This window comes from Cavia porcellus, unplaced genomic scaffold (assembly GCF_034190915.1).
Source record: "Cavia porcellus strain 051 isolate PalLab524CR breed Dunkin Hartley unplaced genomic scaffold, mCavPor4.1 scaffold_1, whole genome shotgun sequence".
In the NCBI taxonomy this organism is placed as follows: Eukaryota; Metazoa; Chordata; class Mammalia; order Rodentia; family Caviidae; genus Cavia; species Cavia porcellus.
The window spans coordinates 219,740,206-219,748,375 of record NW_026947484.1 but is presented as its reverse complement, the minus strand read 5'-3'; the positions used below and the strand labels follow the sequence as shown (position 1 = coordinate 219,748,375).

General features: G+C 41.5%; 1 long non-coding RNA gene across 1 annotated transcript; it reads right to left on the bottom strand.

The window, feature by feature from the left end:
* Positions 1–1,729: 1,729 nt before the first annotated feature.
* On the bottom strand, positions 1,730–7,246 carry LOC134471301 (uncharacterized). Its single transcript, XR_010040659.1, has 3 exons — positions 6,878–7,246; positions 3,898–4,054; positions 1,730–1,928 (listed from the first exon to the last, which is right to left on the bottom strand). It is a non-coding gene; the product is annotated as an uncharacterized LOC134471301 (long non-coding RNA).
* Positions 7,247–8,170: the final 924 nt, after the last annotated feature.

Below are 8,170 nucleotides of genomic sequence, written 5' to 3'. Positions count from 1 at the left end.
AGCATGAGGAAGGGGGTTGGGGGGATTTACAAGGAGCTGAAACTTAAGTCTTTACTGGAAATGGAATTTTAATCTTTACTGAAACGGCGCATACAGAACAGGAAGGAGGCGCACTGATTAGAGCTAGGCCACAACAACCTCAGTGGGCTGGGGTGCATAGCCTTTGAATTCTGAAAGCCTGATTTACTGTGTGGTGTGTGCTGTGTGCAGTGCCTTTTATTTCTGTCATCCTAGAACCATCTTTCTGTTTGTACCATTTTTTTTTTCTCAGCATAGGCTTGTCTTGATCACATCACATCATCCTCCGATTATCAATAAATGTAAGTTTTTCAGTTGCCACTGGGTATGCGCTTGGAATCGATCCATTGTTATACACAAAAGTTTGACATCAGGGGCTGGGGATTTAGCTCAGCGGCATAAGCGCCTGCCTTGCAAGCAGGCAGTCGTGAGTTCGATCCCCGGTACCGATAAAAAGGAAAAAGACAAAAAAAAAGATTAAAAAAAAAAAAAAAAAAAAAGTTTGACATCTCCCTGTCGGTCCACCTGTGCAGTAACACACTTTCAGGGAGGGTCTTGCTTTTGTAATCACTGTCCTGCTCACATGTGACTCTAAATTGACTTCTGATTGCTCTTGAGACCTTTCTGGAGGTTCTAGCAGGGGAGCCCAGCTACTCATAGACCCTTGACCAAGGAATCGGGCCTCCTTGATGGGGGTGTTTGTCTTCTTCAGCCAAGCCAAGCACTAACCCTGGAAGGCACACACCCGGAGCCCTGAGGGAGGCAGGCAGCACCCATCTAGACAGCCAGATCACCCGAATCAGCCCCAGTGATCGCTGCGGTGATCCTAGTCAGAGCACCCTCACATCTGTCGCTTGCAATTGAAGCCACTAAAGGATTGAGATATTTGGAGGTTATAAAATTTTCTCCAATACAGTTTTCTGTTCTTCATAGACTATTTTTTAGCATATTTAAGTAAAATAATGACGATAGATATGCATGCTTTCAGGGGTTTTCCTCTTGGTTAAATTTCTTTCCCTTATGGAAAGAAAAGAAATACAATTCAGCATTTTTTTTCTTGAATAATTCATGGTATGACTGGAATATAGACCCTAAAAGTTGGATTCTTAAAGATTGTTTTGGATATTAATGCACAGTTGCACAGTGATTAAAAATGTGACATCTAACCCCATTATTTGCCAAGCCTGGTGGTGTACATCTATAATCCTAGCACTCAAAAAACTGATGCAAGAGGATTGCTTTAAATTTGAGGTCAGCCTGGGTTACAAAGTGAGTTCAAGGCTATTCTGAACTATATAGTGAGACTCTGTTTCAAAAAAAACAAAACAAACTGGCTGAGGATTTAAAAAGCTCAGCAGTATAAGCACCTTCCTGGCAAGCGCAAGATCATGAGTTCAATTCCCAGTACCAAAAAAAAATAACCAACTCCAAAAAGCAAAAACAAACAACCTAGTAGGGTGGCGCATTCCTGGAATCCCAGCCCTCGGGAGGATGAGGCAGGAAGATCATTGCAAGTTCAAGACCAGTCTGGGCAACAAAGTGAGCCCAGAGCCAGTCTAAACTGCATAATAAGACTCTGCCTCAAAAAGACAATAAATTAACTAATTAATTTAATTAAATAAAACTGGAAAAGTACTTTATAATAGGGATGCATCTTTTCTTCAGAGTTAAAGCGATTGGTTATTAAAGTATCCACTAAGAAACTGATTTACTTAAATATGTTTAATGGCAATCTGGTACATGATTTTCTGTTGCAGTGATTATAATTAAAGGTGGAGGAAGGTGGCAGGCAGGTTGGCGTATGCCTTTAGTTCCAGTACTCAGGAGGCTCCGGAAGGAGGATGGCTGTGAGTGCAAGGCCAGCCTGGGCTACATAGCGAGTTCAAGGCCAAACAGTACATAGTAAGACCCTGTTGAAAAAATAAAAAAGAGGCTGGGGATTTAAGTCAGCGGTATAAGCGCCTGCCTGGCAAGCACAAGGTCATGAGTTCAATCCCCAGTAACGCAAAAAAATAAAAATAAAAAAGAGAGAAACTCACTCAGTAGTTTACGATTTAACCAAATAAATAACAACCAAATCTCCAGTCTTCAGAGGTAAGAGCTCTACTTATAGTAGTATGTAACTCAAAAACAGTTTGTCTGTTTTCAAATCTACTTTATTCAAAGATTTTTTAAAAAGAAGAAGAAAAAACTACAGCAAAATTTCAAAGCACATCAATCAAGAGACAACAATGGTATGTACATTACAATTGTCATCCCCAAATCATTCACCCAGGGCTTAAGACATCTGCATTCAATTGTCTGAAAAATACCAGTACAAATCTTTCTTTTTGGTGAACTCAGAGAAAATGGTAGTATAACTATCTTAACTATACACTTATATATATATATATATATACACATATATATATATATATATATATGTTCAAAAACAGTTTGTTGCAATGTTCCCTCACTTCTGGTGGCCACAATTTTCTTTTTTAGTGTTATTATGCACAAATTTTCTGTTTTTCTCCACAAACCCTCAGATTTCGGTTGAGAACCCTTGATCCAGGAACCCCTCCATGATAGTTGTTTGCCGTTGCTAAATAACTGCCTTATTTCCTGTTTTCTTTCTCTTATCTAGAGACAAGACAGGTACAAAGCAGAGCAGGATATGACAGCTAGAGGAATGTTGCAGAAACAGTGAAAACAATCAGTCTGAGTCTTACATCTATTTGCTCATTTTCATTCTAACAGATTATATCTTGTAATTAACATTTAACGTGGTCCTGGCCATATCGATACTGCTGGAGAAGTCATCTGTCCCCAGGTACTGTCATTTAGCAGCTCTGGATAATTTCTTTTCTTTTTTTTTAAACTTTCCCTCTAATCAGACCTTGAATTTGATATTGAGCATTTGTAATTTTGTGTCTTTGTAAATCTGTGTAGACGCAGATATGTGGCCTAGCGATGCAACAAAGAGTTGGTTACATTAGGTGTCAGAATGAGAATAAAAAATAGCCAGTGAGCTAAGAAAAGCCTCAGAGTAGGAAAAGACTTGAAAGATCTTCAGTTTTTATTAGCTGTACCAGTGCTGGATGGTTTAATTTTGGATTTCTCATTATGGAAGAAAAATAAAGCTGATGTTATGATTTGTATCTAGATGTTCCCTAAGAGCCTCATGCAGTCACAGGTGGGGCTTTTTCAGAGGTGGCTGGATCCAGGGTGCCTAGGATCAAGGCTGTGAATGCTACCTGCCCTAATCCTGGGTAAGACGTAAGGGACAGAAAGAGATTTTTTGTTTATCTTTGTGGTTTTCTGCTTTCTGCCTTCTCCCTGCATGCTTTGTGATGACTCTTTGCCATGCCACTCTGTCCTGGAGTCAACTGATTGCAGACCGAAACCTCTTCAAACTCTGAACCAAATAAATCTTTGCTCCTTTTACTTTGGGTATTGTGTATTTTGTCTCAGCAGCAAGGAAAGTGACTAAGACAGCCAACTTGGTGGCATGTGCCTGTAATCCCAGCTTCTTGGGAGGCTGAGACAGGGTGGCAAATTTGAGGTCAGTCTAAGCAATTTAGTAAAATGGTGTCCATGAATGAATGAATAAATAAAAAATATATAAATAAATGGGTCTGGGGGTGTAACTCAGTGGTAAAGCATTGCCTAGCATGGATGAGGTCCAAAGCTCAATAACTCCTACTGAAAGGCTTTTGGCCCAGGCTGGACACTGTAACCGGAACCAGGAAGCCCCTATCTCCCCCAGCCCTAAGAATTTACCTGTGACGCCATCTTCCCGCCCCTGGGAATTTACCTATGGCGCAAAACCTAGGACCAATGGGCTACCCGTGCATCCCTGATGCCCCTTAGATTCCACCCCAAACCGAGGCTACTTACATAACCCCACACCACGTGTCCGCTAGAGAGATCGCCGGACTCCAGCGGTGAAGGGTGCCGGTCATCTCCGTGTTCTCAGAATAAAGGCCTCTTTTTGTTTTATACTTCTCATCTTTTGGAAATACTTTTCATCTTTTGGAAATAATCCTATCACCTACTACAAAAGAAAGAAAAATAAGACTACCTTTTATTTATCTACTGTTATTTGCTATTGTAAACAGACACCCTTCAACCATAAGCCTTCTGAGCAAGCCATTTAGGACACTTTCATATTTTAAAGTGATCAAAATATGTCAATGTTCAAAGAAATCTGTTTTGAAGCCCAGGGGCTATTCTTGTGACCACTTCAGAAGAGATCACTTACAGTTAGCTGGGTTTTAAGTTACTAAACAATTTATCAAATGACTTTTTAGGTTATATTTAACATGTGTTCCTTATAGTTCGTACCATCCTACAGATATGTGTGAGGGACAGAAGCTATTTGTCTCAGGGAAGCATTTCTCAGAGCTGGGCCTTAAAGTATGAAGAAGGAAAACAAATGGAGGCTGAAAAAATAGCACAGACTCGGAGGCATAAAGAACACGGTGTTCCATGAGCAGGTGAGACAGAAGAAATAGAGATGAGACGGGAAAGTAAACTGAGGCCAAATTGCTTACAGTTTTGTATAATTTAAAGCTAGTCACATAAAAAATAAGAAGTGGGGCTGGGGATTTAGCTCAGCAGCATAAACACCTGCCTTGCAAGCAGGCGGTCGTGAGTTTGATCCCTGGTACCGATAAAAATGAAAAAGACAAAAAAAAAAAAAAAAAAAAGAAGAAGCTCTTATAGAGGAGTTTGGTGAAGGGAGTCATAGGACCATATGGGTATTTTGGCCTCTATGAGAGGCCGTAGATAGAAAGTCTATTTAAATGGAGACCATTGCAAGTCCTCCATGCCCAGCCATCATTCTTCCTAATCCATATGTAAGGTCAGACCTGCAGTCCTATATGGTGCTCTTCCTTCAGAGTCTGACTGGACAGCATTCAGGGAAAGAGCCATGCTGTTGTGGGCTGCAGGCAGAAGAAGTGCGTCCTTGGTTCTTAGACTTCAGCAATTTGGGAATTTTTAAAAAATATATGCTCAGGCCCCTCCCCAGACTCACTGCAACAAGTTGCTGAGTCAGATTCAGTGATTTCCCAGAATATTCGAATGTATTCTGAAGTTTGACAATCACTATCCTGTCTGGAAGTTTCTCTTTTCTTTTCTATGACCTGATTACCACTGAAGACAGAGTAGCTACCCTATTCTAGAGCATTTTAATTTAAAGGATTTGGTCTTTGTCCCTGGTAACTGGCACAGAACCTTAAAACCCTTGGAATCCTTGAGAAAAATTTTATATGCTAATAAGATGACTTATGGAGTGGGAGGGGCTCAGAAACTTCAGGATTAAATTTGATCACCAGAAATCAGGATGAGAATGGAGCAGGAGAATGAATTCAGTGTCCAGTGGCCAATGCTTTAACCAACCATACCTACATAACAAAACCTCAACAGCAGAAAACCCTAAGCAACGTGGGTTCGTGGGTTTGGTGAGTCTCAGTTATGGTTTGTATCTAGATGTCACCCAAAACCTTGTATGTTCAGAGGTGGGATTTTCAAAACTGGATTGATTTAGGGTGTGTGATACTGGGATTAAGGATGTGTGGCCCTAAATTAGTCCATGATTGGAATTAAAATTAGCTTAGTTCTGGGTAGCATCACCCAGTAGGCTTGTAGCCTGAATGGGGTACAATGGAAAGGCAGGCCAGCTGCTGCAGCTTACTGTGCTGTCTCCTGCCTGCCACACCATAAACTATTTTTCCCCTACAATGCCTAGCTGCCTTTCTGCCCTGCTTGGAACCAGCTGACTATGGACTAAAACCTCTATAGATTATGAATAACTTGAAATTTAGGTGTCTGGTATTTTGTCTCAGCAATGAAACAAAATGTGGCTAAGACAGCTTTCAAACTGGTGAACATATTTATATGCTGGGAAGGAATGGGAGCTCTGCTTATTTCTTTTTCTTCCCAACAAACCTTTTCTATTGGTTGTCCCTCAGTTGTATTCTTTATAATGCACCAATGAACGTAAATAAAGTCTTTTCCTAATTTCTGTAAGTCATTCTACCAACTTACTAAACCTAAGCAGAGGTCCTAGAACTATAAAATTTGTTGCCAGGTGAACAGAAATGTGGATAGGTTGGGCATCTTGTTTGTGGCTGGTGTACAAAGTGAAGACAGTCTGGTGAGCCCGAGCCATTAGCTTGTGGGGTCTGTCCCTAAACCCAGGTAGGTAGTGTCAGAATTTAAAAAGACTGACACCTTTCCTCATCCATCATCAAGGTCATGGCATATATGTTTCTAAAAAAGTTAAGAGAAAAAAATAACAAACATTTAATCAAATAATTTTGTTTTGGTTTTGTTCTGTTTTGTTCTTTTGAGACAAGTTCTCACTATGTAGTTCAGGCTGGCCTTGAACTCACTATGCAGTCTACATTGGTCTTGAACTCAAAGTGATCCCCCTGCCTCAGCCTCCTGAGTGCTGGGATTATAGGAGTGCCACCATCATGTCCACCCCTTAATCAAAGTTTTGCAGGGATCTGCAGAATGAAGATCCAAGGACACAGAGCAATCTCATTTTTATGCTTAGATGAAATGAAGCATGGACAGCTGTGTAAGCAAGTGACTGGACAAAATGTGACCATCTGAGTGGAGAAACCCAGAAAGATCTATCTATTCAGGTTCTCCCAGTAGCATCCCTTCCTCCTGAGTATGGGCAGGGCTCCTTCTGGAATCGAGTTCTTATGACCTAATGTCAGGCAAGATAAACCAGGGAATCTCTATGTCAAGCTCCAAACTACATAAATACTATTTTTAGACTTAATGACTTACTTTGTGGAAAAAGGATTCTGGTTCCTCTGAATCACCTTAAGGAAGACAAATTCTAGTTTTTGTGACTTACCTAGGAGAAGAAAGGAGAGCAAGAGCCAGGAAGACAGGAGGAGGTCAGAGAGGGACGCTGCTTTGTGGGGCCTGCTTTTGAAGCCTGCAGTGCTGTACTTCGGATGTTGTTTTTTCTGAGTCACCACAAATTATGGGACAGTCAGCTGGTATCACAGAATTGGTTGGCATGAGAGGAAATGACGTGTAATTGGTGTCACAGAAAAACCACTGCACAGGGCCCCTGTCACATTTTGTCTCCTCCTGATCTCACCTGGCCCTTGTGTAACCACATTTCTTTTTTTTTTTTTTTTTTTTTTTTTTTTGTCTTTTTCGTTTTTTTATCGGTACCAGGGATCGAACTCACGACTGCCTGCTTGCAAGGCAGGTGCTTATGCCGCTGAGCTAAATCCCCAGCCCCAATAACCACATTTCTTTATAGAATGTGGTTAAGCCAGGAAAAATGGCAGTTCTGCTGCAGGGCTCTGACCTAAATTCAGAGCTAACTTTTGAAGGTGAGAAGTGGAGCTTATGTTTCTTCTCTGTGTAAGCCTAAACCAGGGAGGGTCAGACCTTTGTGCCTCTGACATGGCTTCTGATTACGCCACACCTGGTGAGCAGTTCCAAAAGGCCAGGGAGTAAAAGGCCTCGACTGTAGAAGACGGTGCTGCCCATGGGCTGTTATCATCTCAGACTCACTGATTGATTGCCTTGACTCTGGCTGACCTTGTCTGAACTGTCTGTTGACCTTTGAGTCCGGACACATGGTGTTCACCAGAATCTTTCTATCTAGATTCTAGATTATGTTGTAGCTTCTTAGCTGTTTATTAGTAGTCAGGCCTTTCCTAGGGCACTAAAATTGCTGCAATAAACTCACTCAGCCAGTTTCACATAAAAAGAGCCCAGGAGCCCAAGCAGAGGCTCTGTTAAAAAGGCTTCCAATCCTGATCTTTGTGCCTAAGGTCCCAGATGTGCTGCTTTCTCCGTGTTTGTTCTTAAATTGTATCTCCTTCTTTGTCTTTTCTTTCTCCGTGTTTGTTCTTAAATTGTATCTCCTTCTTTGTCTTTTCTTTACTGTCTCCTTCTAAAGAAGAGATACAATAAGTGCCTGCCTGGCAAGCGTGAGGTCATGAGTTTAGTCCCCAGTACCAAAGAAGAAGAGAGGAGGGGGGGGGGAGGGGGAAGGGAGGGGAGGGGGAGGGGGAGGGGAGGGGGAGGGGAGGGGGAGGAGGAGGAGGAGATTAGAAGAGACAGGAGGGAACAAAAAAAGAAGAAGAAGAGACATGGCTTCTTCAATCAATTCTACTTGTCTTAG